At 40.5% G+C, this 13,407-nt stretch overlaps 1 protein-coding gene across 1 annotated transcript in view; it reads left to right on the top strand.

Moving 5' to 3' along the window:
- The first annotated feature begins 3,018 nt into the window (after positions 1-3,018).
- Positions 3,019-13,407, top strand: part of HAPLN1 (hyaluronan and proteoglycan link protein 1) — a 60,897-nt gene continuing 50,508 nt past the window's right edge. The window contains exon 1 of the mRNA XM_065657031.1: positions 3,019-3,077. The gene's annotated coding sequence lies outside the window, so the exon portion shown is untranslated. The remainder of the gene's footprint in view (positions 3,078-13,407) is intronic.

The raw sequence follows: 13,407 nt of genomic DNA, 5'->3' as shown, positions 1-13,407 counted from the left end.
CCCAAAGGCTTTTAAGTTAAGACTTTGTGGCATTTCATTCTTTAGTTACCTACATCTGACTTGTAATTGGAAAATACAGCAAAAATCCATACATATTCACTTTCCGCGATATTTCCGTTGTTTCTTTTGGTTTACTACTCTCTCATAAAGCAAAAACAGGGTCCCTAAAAGACTGGAATGTATCACCCCCCTGCAGCCAGCCCCGTCTAATTGCAGGAGCTTTACAGAGACATTTCAATTTCTCGGGCTCTTTTCCAGTGCTAGAGCTGGCGAGACCCTTTTAAGCTTACAAAGCATTTTGACTATTCCTAAAAAAAAAAAAAAAGGAAAGAAAAAAGAAAAACGGATTGTCGTGCACAGAGAGGAAAAAAAAAAAAAAAAAGGCAACCAACGACTCAAAATCCCCTACAAACAAAAGAAACAACCCGAAAGCCGAGGGCTGGGGAAGGAAACATCTTGAAATAAATCGGCAGTGGAAAAACTCGGCGAACGCCCGTTTCGGGTCACTTTCGCAGCGCTGCTCGGAACGGAGGGAGCTGCGGTACCCGCGCCTCCCCTCACATTCCGACAAAGGGCAGCAACACCGGGCTAGGGGAGAACGGTATCGCCGGGGCTGCGCCAGGCCCCGCCGGCTTCCCCGGGCAGCCACGACAGGGCGGGAACGGACTGAGGGGGAGAAACTGAGGCGCGGGAGAAACTGAGGCGGGGGAGAAACTGAGGCGGGGAAGAAACTGACGAGAAGCAGCCCCGAGCAGGGACAGGTCGGCGCCGCCTCACCCCGTATCCCTCCGCGCCGCGGCCCCCCTCGCTCCCCGCCGCCTCCCCGGCCCCTCGCCCCGCCGCCGCCGCCGGGGGTGTGTTTTCGCGCCGTGCCCCATCAAAGCCCCTTCTGTTATTGAAATATGAGGCCGCTTCCTCCCCGGCGGAGGCCGCTGGCGGGAGGCGGGGATCGGCGGGGCGGCATGGTCACCCGCTGCCCTGAAGAAACGTCTCTTTGTTCGGGCGGCAGTCTCGGTCCCGCCTCAGGCACGGGCAGCCCCGCGCACCACACCCGGGTCCCTCCGCCGCGGCCCCGAGGTGTGTGGGCAGCCCGGGCCCCCAGCCTGAGGTGCCGCCGTCCTGGGGTTCCCCCTCTGGCCGCCCCGACTGCGGGTCCCGGCTCTGGGCCGGCCCTGGGGGGGTGGGTCTGGGTCAGACAGCGGAGGGGACCCGACCCCCAGCCTCAGACACCCGAAATGCCTCGCTCGGGGCGACCTGCACCTCGTTATTTGACACGAGAAACGCACTGTGCCTCTTTTTTTTTTTTTTTTTTTTTTTTCCAATTTCAGTGATAATCACAAACCAATACACTGGTATTTCTCAGCAGGGTCCGGTTCGTTTGTTGTTTTGGTGCGTTTTTTGTTTGTTGTTGTGTTGTTTTTTTCCTTCCAGTGTATCTGCTTTGGCGCTCAGCAGCGGCTGACCCTGGCTTGGTGGCTCTGGTAAAACCAATGCCTTCAGACGTGCTTTTGCACCAGGACGTGTTAGGCTCTGGCATTTCCTGATTGAGTTAGGATTGATGAGCTGCAGCCTCTTTTGATGGTGGGAGTTTGACACCCACAATGATGAAAGCTTAGCAGGGTCCAGGCTGAGAAATGATGCTGGGGAGTTGCAGTGGATGTGACACAGTTACATTCTTCTGTTCAGCATTGGAGAAAGGGGGGGAAAAAGGGATAAAATGAATCTGCAAGACCAAGTTGCCTGGGTTACCTGCGTTTTCTGATCTAGGAGAATTTAGAGGCTGAGGGTTCAGGCATGCATTTCCTAGCACTGTTGGGAGACCAGGCATCAAGGACCTTATATCTTTTAAGTGGAGGAAGAACAACTACACCTGCTTTCAATTCAAGCAATATTATTTGGGCCCCAGTTTCCCAGCCTGTAGTACATCATCAAGTCTTGGATTCTTTTCCTTTTTAATTTGTTCTGTTGTTTGATTTTGGGTTTTGGTTTTGTGTGTTTGTTTGTTTTAAATAACAGACACATTTAGAGATACAACAACAGCAGCACCTTTTGTCTGCAGTTGTAAGAGGCGAGGTCTAATGCCTATGTTTTTCATGCCGAGGGTTTCAGGGGGTTAAAGCCAGATACTGCACAGATTTTAGCAGGCTCCTTTGGAGTTGTGTGTCTCCTGATGTGAAATGCACCATAATTCAGAGATTTTTGATGCTGGAGGAGCACTTTGGCCCGAGGTGGTGTTTAGAAATTGCGTAAAGACTTGAGGCCACCAGTTGGCTGTAGGGTTTTGTGATGACAGTGCAAGGCATGTTCTGTATTTGGGGTGTAATTAGAGAAGCTGGGCTTGTTTCCTGGATTGATAATTCAATTGGAAGTTGGGGGTAAAGCGAAAACACAATGGGATCCTGCTAGGTCCAGCTGTTTCCACCCCACTACACACCCCCGCCCTTCAGACATCACTTTCTCCCTGTCCGAAACCACATTTCCCACCTTCAGAGTTAATGGTAGGGCGGGGGGTAAATAAGGAACAGGGGCTGGGAGTGAGCAGGGGCAAGTGGTCAGAGGTGTCATATTTCTCAGGGTGTCACACTCCCTAAATCCCTAAATTAAACGATCCCTTCAGGAGGAACGCTACCAATTTCTTTTTTTTAAACTTTTTAATTTTTTTTTTTTTTTTTTTTTTTTTTTAGCCCCTTGTAGTCTTTAGCTCGGGACTTGTGTGCGTTGCAAGGACTTGTGTACTTTTTTAGGTGCGGATCTGGGAGGGGTGGACCTAAGGGGCGAGGACAGGGACCTGGAAGGACAGGGCAGTGTGCTGGGACAGAGAGGGTGGGTGTGGGTGTGTGTGAGAGGGAAACCGCGTGTGTGGGTTTATTTTTTCCTCTCATTCCTGGGGTCTGAATGGGAAGCACGTTGAGCTGTAATTAAGACATCTTGGAGGCGTACTTAACTCATGACGTGTTGCTTTTCTTTTCCTCTCGGTGAGAAAGTGGCTTTCTCTTCCCTGAATCAGGTCCTCTGCCACCCAGAGCCACAAAGAGACATTCGGGACATAGGCACACACACGCACACGCAGACTTAAGGTGAGCACCAAAAACTTCCTCTGCACTTCGCTGTCCTCTGTTTCAAACTGTGAGAGAGTTCTGAGAGCATCTCAACTCGGGAACTCTGCAAAAGGTAAAAAAAGTAACTGAACTTTTGGGAAAGTTTTTTACTCCTTTATTTCTCTTAAGTTGGATGGGGATCCAGTCAGCAGTGTCTGTGGCATCAGCTCCAGGGCTGCTCTGGAGGGATTTTCAAGCGATCTAATTTGGCAGCTGAGGCAGGGGGTGAGGGCGAAAGACGGATTGAAACCGGCTAACTTCGATGTGCTTGACTTTTAAGTGCTCTGTGTTACCAAACGACAGATCATATTGCAGCTGCAGATTCTGTCTGAAAGACAAAAAGTTGTATACTTCTGCTCTGTGGCTTCCTCCTATGGGATTATACATTTCACAGAAATTTGTCTTTCTAGAGGGATTTCTCCATCCAGTCAGAGGCTTTTGGAAGTTTTTAGGACGTAGGAAAAGGAGGACAGTAGGCTGAGCAGGAATTTCAGGGGCTGGAAGTACATTTGCATAAGTACCGACCATCCAGTTAGAGGAAAACAATTTCAATAAGATGTGATAAATTACATACTGATGTCATATTTGGCTATTTTTTGTCAGAGAAAGCCTGAATAACATTTGGCACATGTTTCTGTATTGTCTCTACTCACCAAGAAAGTTACGATGCCACAGCATTTTGAAGCTCTAGCTGCACATTAGCTAGTCCATGGCTATGATAACTGTATCATTTTACTGGCTGTTTGTTTGGGTTTTGGGGTCACATATATATAAATGTGTTGTTCAAAATGTTTTTCATAGCAAAACGACTTGTGTGGTAGGTTTAGATATAAAGGCTTGGAAAGCATTTGCATGTTTGAATTAAGGAGGTTTATTGCTATGTGTACATCATTAGAAAGGGGATTAATTACTGCTAGGATGTTCTAGGGCAGAAAATGTTGCCATGTATGTTGCTGTGTGATGTCATGTAACTGATACAACACCTTCAGGGGACTCTGGGAACTTGGCAGTGTGTACAAGAGAATCATGTAGATTGTTAACAGCAATGAGTTTGAATTAATGACTAGCAAGACTGTTTTAGTGCCTAAATGTGGAAAGGAGCCATCCGGAAAGATTAATATTATTTTGTTAGGAAAAACATTGTTAGGAATAAGTACGATGCGGTGGTTGAAAACGTAGATACAGTGAGGCTGTGTAACTATGGATACACATCCTTTCAATAAACACTGTTTCTGGAGACAGAGTATTTTCAGCACGTGGAGAAATGTGTCATAAACAGGGAAGATTATCGGCTCCTATGGCGAGGGAACCAGGAGTCAGCAGTCTCATGCCAAGGCGTGTCACACAGAATGGCAAATCCTCATGCTACAAAGAGACAGCTCACGCTTCCTTGGTTTTTCATATGTAATGGAGGCAGATCTTCAACTCCTGTAGAGCACAGCTAAATGGAGTTTCTCTGCATTATCTAAGGCCCTAACCCACACATACTTACCTGTATTACATTTAGTGACAAGGGGAAAGGGAGGAAGAACAAGTGCAGGGGGAAACAGAAAGAAATAAATAAGAAATGCTTTTCAACATAATAGTTAAAGCAAAATGGGAAAAACAATTTTGTAAAGAGCAGCTTTTTCAAGTTAAATAAAAAAGAAGTCAGTGTAATAATCAAGACACTGCTGGTCTGCACTCAAGTTCTGCAAAAAGACCTGTCTTCCTAGTCAGATTCCTGAATGTATAAGCAGATTCCAGTAAGAAAGAGAAAAAAAAGCCCTGTGTCATTATGAAGAAAGGCAACGTCCTCTTCAGAGACATGACTGACAGTGTAATTCACAGCAAAGCATCCTTTCATTATAAACTTAGCAGGTTCAGTTTCCTCTCATTTTCGGTTAGCATGGTTAAAACAACTAGCAGCTACTAAACAAAGCCTAAAATAGTACAAAGTCTTGGGGTTCGGGAGAGAGGTTTCAGAAAAGGGTGGAGGGTTTCTGTGGCATGCTGCAGTGCACCTTTGTGTTTACAGTTTGTAAAAGGATGAGAAAAGCATTTTCTGCTGCAGGTCCCAGCCTCTCTGGTTTTATGCTGATATGTGTCTAAAAGAAATATTTTTATCCCTTATTGGTCACAGTCTGGAGCCAAAGGAACTGTTATCAATACTTACTTGATCAAGTCACTTAACCTCCTTGCCTCTCAGTAGAAATCTGGAAACAATATTGACCAGCCTTTAAAAAGTGTTTTGAGATCTTCAAGTGAAGAGTGACTTTGCAATTGCTTATATTTAAATATATTCAGAGTTTTCCAGTTCACTGCAAGGATTAAATTCTGAGAACTGAAATTAATATTTTCTGCTTTTCATTTGCCTTTTCATTGGAGCAGTAGTTAAACTATTCTTGGAAGTTGAAATACTTTGCATTTCTGTTTCATTGTAAACCTGACAGTGTATTTCATTGCTTAAGAGTCTCTGAAAATGAAAAGTTTTGGAAAAAAATTATTTTCATATGACAAGCTGCTTCTGTTGCTTGTGAGGAAGTATTAGACATTCTGTCTCCGCTGTTAGGAACTGTAGCGTACAGTACTGCACTTGAAAAGGTAGCTTGTAACTGGTAGGTAACAAAATGTTCTTTGGGGTAAAAAAAAAAAAAAAGTCTGAATATACTTAGGATTTCAATCAATGGTGTTTAAGGAGGATTAGAGGAAACAGCTGGCTAAACAAATATTAGGTGTAGAGTGGATGCAGTGGTATAAATTAATAATGCAGTTCTTTATCTGCTGTATGAATGGGAGGTTTTGTGGAGATAAGACGACCTACACATGGTCACTGCATGCCACCTAGTGGAGACTGCAAAGAGTCAGAAGGGGTTTTTTTTTATTCAGAACATCTGTAACTAGTCCAGGTGCAACTTAACTGTAGGTGATTAGTTTTATTCGTTTTTAACCATTAAAAAGTATCAGCCAGCTTTTTTTCTTTTTTTTTTTTTTGGGGGGGGGGGGAGGTTCTTTCTGCTTTTTAAGTGCCTATTACATTTGATAAAAATCAGTATAGCTTGTATTTAATGTAATTAGCCACTAATATCTATTTCCAATGACTTGTTACATCATTGGTAACAAATATCCACAAATTAACACTTAGTTTGACATACTAAGCTGTTATTGTAAAAGTGAAGAGATTTCTGTACAAATAGTGTGGCAGGAGAAGCTATGTTCAGCAGGAAGGATTTCAAAGCTCCTTCCAAAACTCTTTATCACGTAGGAAGTGCTTTTGTTAAACCCCCTTTTATTTTATCCCTGAATATTTTGTTGATGATAGGCATAGAGAAAGAAAATGTCAAATTTTTTTTCTGGTGGCTCATAAAAGGTCATAAACTCTCTCCATCTTCTTTTTCTGTGCATGTCATTTATCTCTGCCTTCCTTAGGCCTCACACATGCTTACCTCTTGGGCTAGTCTTTCTCTTTGTTAGGGAAGGGAAAATTACTTTTTGGTCCACTGGATTATTTGTTCAGTAGTAGTTGTTCAGGTGCTGTCAGTTCTCATAGCTCTAAAGGATTCCATGAAATGACGAGGTTTTAAGCAGACGTACATCAATCCATACATACTTTGCGAGTGTTTTTGTGCTATGTGACCATCTTACATGCTTTTACTTCCTAAGCTTTTTTAGAACTTCACCATCATCACAGCTCCCACTTCAGTCATCTCCTAGGCACCTAAACCAAGTGATGAATCTATGGTTCTTATCCTGCATTTTTCAAGTAAGTGCCACAATGGCTACTGGAGCAAAGAAATATTAAAGTACTTGGCAAATCAAGCTCCCTGCGCTTTGCTTCCTCCTGATTTTCATCACCATCTGAACAGTAAATCAAATGGCAACACCACACTTAGCAGAACAACTTCCATGTCCTTCTCATTCACTTAACTTTGAAAACACTTTTTTTTGTTGTTTCCTTTTAATTAGTACAACATAATGGAAGTCTTGAACATGATCAATGGCTCTGAAAACAAACATTTAAAACATGCATTAAGAAATCACAGAGCAGTAATCTGCACTGACTACTTCAAAAACTTTTCTCAAGAGTTACGTGAAATATTGCCATAGGAGGTTGTTAACATGATGCAGGAGTTAATGCCCAAAGTAAGAAGGAAATCTGCCTTTCCAGTAATCAGGCAAAGTTTACAAATTAAAGTCTAGGAAGGTAAAATACTACAGCAGCAAATGGGCTAATTGATTTGATGGTATGTTTCATAGGTGGCTACCGTTATTTTTAGCTCTGCCTGGCCTGGTATTGTAAATCACAGGAACTGCTAATTGAATCAGGCCCAAACTGTATTAATGAGAGTCTTTGCCAGGCCACAAAGTCTCTCCCAGGACAAAGCTTTTCGCTGGTATCACTGGCATACAGAATCACTGCCATTTCCTAGAGCAGGTCACATCAGATATTACAGCAGAATCTACACTGTTAATTGTCTGACATAATAGAAATTAAATCATGAGACCAGAAGAATGTCCCTGGATGTATTCCTCTTGCTTCAAAAATGTCATCTTGGCATTTGTCTTATAGCAGAAGACCATTATCTTGAGACAGCTTTCCATTAATAATATCTCCTAATTACTTGAAATGCTTGCAGCCTACAAGGAACATATGGGCAATGGAGACAGGTTAGATTAGAAATGTGTTTGGCAGAAATCTAAGTAGTAGAAAACAAATGTTTCAAGCTACTCCAAGGGAAAAAGAAGGAAAAGTTACACAGAGGTTGTTCAAATTTGGGTTGGATCACTTTTGGTCTATGCTTTTGCAAGTGGATGTATTAAGTTTAGGTTTGTTTGAGGGGGTTTTTTTCCATGTCTTATGTTAATTTACACTGTTTATGTCATGGTACTTCATAACTCATAATCTAAAGTGTATCAATAAATATTAGTGCATTATACAATGAGGTATACCAACATCTATTGTGATTGACATTTCTTTACATTCAGAATTCCTTTCCTACAATAATGCCTATATACACAGATAAAAGGCAGTCTGTGTGCACCTATTCATATGTATGTGTGTATATAAATATATATATATATTCACATACCCTATTAGAATGTGTAATTTATTTTTTGGAGCCTGGTGATTGAAAATCAGTTGTGTAAAATGGCACACTGGTGTTGATTTATAGTTTTTAGAGTACAGGCTATTACCCTCCATTGTTTTAAAACCGGTGATTCATTATTCCACAGTGCTTGGCACTGTGTTTTGGAAGTTCATACACACAAAAGGCATAGTACAGCACCACTGTGCTGTGAGATTCTGATCCAGCAAAATGACATATAAGCAACTTTACTTACATTAGTAATTCAGTGAAATCAATAGAAACTCAGACAGGGCTCAGTGAATGAAACTATTAATCTCTTTGCAGAATGGCATCCATAATACTACACATGGCTGATCAAGAGGCATACATAAAGCTCCTATCCTGCAAATCTGTCTAGCTTTATAGACATAAGTACCTCAGTGATGTCAATAAAGTGTTAAGTAAAACTATACATATTGACAAAGAGCAGAGTAATGAGGACCTGTACCTATGGAATCTCTGTGTAGAAGAAGTACATGTTTAATGTAGGAAAAAGCTTTAACTGCTAAAGTAACTTTTCGAACTCTCCAATTGGAGGTGAGTAACTACACATCTATTTATTAAAATTTGAGAAAATACATGCTACAACCCAAAATATCTATGGGGTGGTGGTGGTGTTTTTTTTTTTCCATAAGCATATTTTCAAGCAAAATAAAACCCAGCCCTGAGTCACATACAAAAATACTGCCTAGAAATGGGAAAACTACATTGCAAATTTTCCTGGTTTGTAGTAGCTATGAAAACATTGTAGTGTTGGGCCCAACCAAGAGATTTATAATAATAATATCAGAGAAAAATAACATCACAGTAGATGTAGTAGTTCTTTTACTGAAATTGCAGTGGTATGTGTGTTGCAGCTACAGCAGACCGTGACGGTGCTGCCACCTTCTGAAACGTGCTGATTGTTGCCTAAGGTAATTTGCTCCTATTTTCAAACATCCAAGATGCTGTACATGCAGTAGTGAAGCTCTGCATTTTTAATTTCATGCATAACTTGAAAGATTAATGAGCACATTGCAATTTTCAGATAAACTATGTTTCTGGATTTCCAAATGTCTGAAGCAAAATTTGAAGTTTTGCTGAGTCTTTTTACCTCGATTCTTTAATAGATTTGATTATATAGATTTAAAATAGACGTACAAAGTGTGATTCAGCTTTTATTAGCAAGTCAAGCAGGCAGGCAGATTTTGTTTGGTTTGGTTTTTTGTTCAGATGTTGTTATATTTATTCTTTGATTGGTTTGATAGAGCACATTTTCACTGGTATACTGAAATAGACTACAGTTGGACTTAATGATCTTAAAGGTCTTTTCCAACCTAAATGATTCTAAAAATTGTATTAATGTAGTGACTTGTGTATTTGTCTGGTTGTGCAAGTGGTGATGTGTCTGGTCACACACATCATGTCATGCTGTTCTAATGCACTTTGGGGATTTATTGGCCATCTCTGTGAGCCAAGAACCAATGAGAGACAGTAAAGATGTTGATCTCAAACATTTTCTGGATTTTGCCCAGCTGAAACAGTGAATGGTGAAGATGGTAATTCAGATGTTATTACTGATAAAGTTAACTACAGACTACTTTTTACTCTTAAATATTGATTAAGGTGTGTGGTAAACCAGATTATAATCTGGCCACATTGTACTGCAGATCTGTTCTCTCAAACGTCATTGCAAATGAGAAAAGACACAGAAGTTGATAGATTAGGTTTAGGTCTGGCTAAAGAAGTCATCTCTCAACACATTTGAGTGACAGCCTAAGAGGCACCACATTCAGAGTCTTTTACGCAGTGGCTGGTGCCTGGGGTGGGACACTGGTTTGAAGTGACCTTGTCCCCTGTTCCTCATCACAAGGGAGCACATAGTAGGAGGCAGATAGAAGGACTTGGCTGCTGCAGGGGTTATTTGTCTTTCAACACAGCTCCTTTCAGCCTATAAGCCACGTGCCAGTGAAAAACCAGTTGCACTCCAGATGTGTGACATGCCAATCTCATTCTAACAACATCAAATATAAAAACCAGAAAAGAGCAGGTAGAAGTAGAACATCTGTACCAGAGCCAAAGGTGCTGTGCCATTAAATAAACAATGATATGTCCTGGGAAATCCAGCAGGAAAAAATGCAATTTTTAACCAAGAAATCTCTCAAAGTAGATCAAAAGAATAATAAAACATTTGTTGTTGTGTCTGAATGGTTCTCTTTAATACCAACATCTGGTCTTTTAGCCAATGAATGAGTTGTTGCATGCAGTTTCCAGGCATTTCATTCTGTTTTCCCCCGTGAGCAGGCAAATAGAAGCAAGCAACTATTAAATTTTTCTAAAGCAACCTCCATATCTGATTGCATCTGCATTTTATTGTCTGTTCCACTCTGATCAAATCAGACAATAAGAAAAGCTTTCAAATCTAGTAGGGCATTCCCCGGTAGGATGGAAGAATGATAGCAGCATGTATAACATCTTCATAAGCAAGCTAGAAAGATATTGTCATGATAAAACTAGTGTTACATGTTTTCAAAACTGGTTAGGAAATGGATAGCTCACTGTGAAAACAGAAGCACCTATCAAATGGGATTTTACCAGGGTTAGTCAGCTTTGGTACTCTTCAATGTTTGTCTTAGTAACCTGGATAATGGAATAGAAAATATGCTTAAGTTAGAAAACACAAAATAAGGAGGGATTTAATTATTTTGGAAGCTATGCTTTGAAGTTAAAATGTTCTTGCCTAACTGGAGAAAAAACTGGAAAAAGTTTTCAACACGTAGTGTGTGGTAAACTGAGGCAGGAAGAAAACAACCTACAAAGATGAGTAAGGTTTAAGGTCTTGTTTGAGGTTGTTCTGGTGCTAGGTACTGCATTTTGAGAGCTTTATAGTCAGCCAAAGAAAGTTATACAGAAAATAATAAAAATGATAGTTTAGGAAGCATGAATTGGAAGAACCAGCTGAAAAACTTAACCTAGCCTAAAGATGAATACATCGAAGGACAGGCGTAATAATAGTTTTTAAATCATAAAAAGATGCTACAAAGGGCGAGTGAATCATCCGCTCCGTATGTCTATAGCAGAGAAAAGGAGAAGCATTGGGTGCATATTGCAGGAAGAAATACTGGAGAAAGAGATTTCTGAAAGATGAGAAAGCTCAGGCCTGTGAAGTCCCATTGTTTCAGTTTTCAATACTGCATTAGACAAAATGGATAGAAGGTGGTGGCTTGTTTTGGTTCTCTGTTGGACAGCTTTTCTACAATTCTGCTGAATGAGATAGTTTTGTTTGGGAGAAATATTTTGAAAATTATTACTTGCTTCAGCATCTAAACAAGCAGAAGAGTATTTAACAAAGTCTAAATAGGTTAATGAGTTTTCACAGTTTGTGGCTCATGAAGATAAACTTTCTGTTCTTGAATGCATCTTTGCAGATATAGTTGAGTCCAGTCTGGTTTCAGATACCATCTGGGTAAATGGAGCTTGAGAATTACTTATTTTTAATCATGTACTGCAAATCTGAGATCAAAGAAGCTTCCCCACCTATGCATATCACTGCACTGAGTGATTCGTTTTAGGTACCAAGTTGACAGAAACTTTAGATTTACTGTTTTTCAAGAAATATCAAGCAGCAGAAAATACGCAGTCTTATGAGGTAATGTCACTTGAATAGAACATTGCCAAGGAATAATGGTCATCTATCAGAAAATTAAACCCACCACATTTATGGAGAACACTGTAAGTGTCAAGGGAAAGCACAAACATTTATTTCCAGACCAGGAGACATATATCCTGTCAAGTCATGTTGTGAGAGTGACTTATTTTTGGTGCATCTGATGATTGATGCACATTCTATTATTTTATCTGAGGAGTGTTGGTTCGGGACTGCACCATTACTGAATTACTGCAATTTGTTTGTTTGGACTTCAGCCTTCTTCTGACATTATATTGGGGAAATGTGACTTTTTATTTCTAGTCAATTATGAGTTTGAGCAAATCTGTATTTATTTCTATGACTTGCATTTTGCAAAACTGTCATATCAGAAAACAAACCTCCTTCTGCAGGCAATGTTATTCATTGATTCTTTGATTGGTTTTTGTTTTGTTTTGTTTTTAAATTATACCCAAAACTGCCAAGGAGCTATTGATTTATGGGTTTTATGCTTTTTATATATATATATATATATATATATATATATTAGTACCAACTGTCCAGTTTTTATTGAGTTTCTCACATAAAAGTTAAATAAAATCTTACAGATGTGGTGTCATAATGGAGCCCACATGTCAGAGGGCAAGAGCTCACCCTAACAAATACATCTAAAGAGAGTGAAATGAGGGTCTCCAATGTGGAGGCACACTGTCTTTGAGTTCCCCTGACACCAAATAGCCAATTTAGCATATTTCTTGTATCAGGCTTGAATATGCTCTAAACTGTGGCCCAAAGTCATTAGAAATCCAGGATCTTTGTTCAATACATTTTGGCTTTCTTCTAAGTCCACAGAAATGCCACCTATTAGCAACGGCTGTTCTGGCAGTGGAGTCACGGTCCCATTGTGTCTGCTTCATGGAAATTTATAGATAGTCTTTGTAGTCCAGAGGAAAACCAGAAGCAAGAATACGCCTCTTCTTTTGCAATTAAAGGTTTGTAAGTTACTGTGAAATGTGGAAATAAGTAAGAACAAAAGGGCAAATTAAACACTCTGCTGTAACTTTTTATTCACATGTTTTTAGGATGCATATTGTCATTTTAGGAAACCTTGCAGTTCTGAAAAAAAGTGTAAAAGGCCATTCTGGTTCTCTGTAAGGATGATATAACAGAAAGGAAATACATGTGGGCTTACCTCAGGGAGAATTTCGTTCATATTTCTCTGTCATAGAGCTTTAAATGTGGCAGATGGCCTAGAAAGCATAACAATCAACTTGTACAATTCTCATAACATTTTGTGGGTTTGTTTTATTAGGTCATCAGTTTTGAAGTCATAATATTAGATAAGAGTCTTGACTCCCACTAAGAAAAATCCTTTTGGTCTTTGTGCTCACAGTGGAAAGCCGGAACGCGTGAACCGCAGAAGTAAATTAGAGTCCTAACCACATGATTTAGTCTCGCAGTTCTCTGTATCGCTGGTTTGAGTGAGACTGAAAGGGGCATTCTCACCTCAGTGGTGCCCAAAGACACAAACAGCAGGCAAGGGACCTACGCAGAAATACAAGAAATCATGTTTAAA

Source organism: Caloenas nicobarica, chromosome Z (genome assembly GCF_036013445.1).
Source record: "Caloenas nicobarica isolate bCalNic1 chromosome Z, bCalNic1.hap1, whole genome shotgun sequence".
In the NCBI taxonomy this organism is placed as follows: domain Eukaryota; kingdom Metazoa; phylum Chordata; class Aves; order Columbiformes; family Columbidae; genus Caloenas; species Caloenas nicobarica.
The sequence above is the reverse complement of the archived record's forward strand: the minus strand, read 5'-3'. Positions and strand labels throughout refer to the sequence as shown.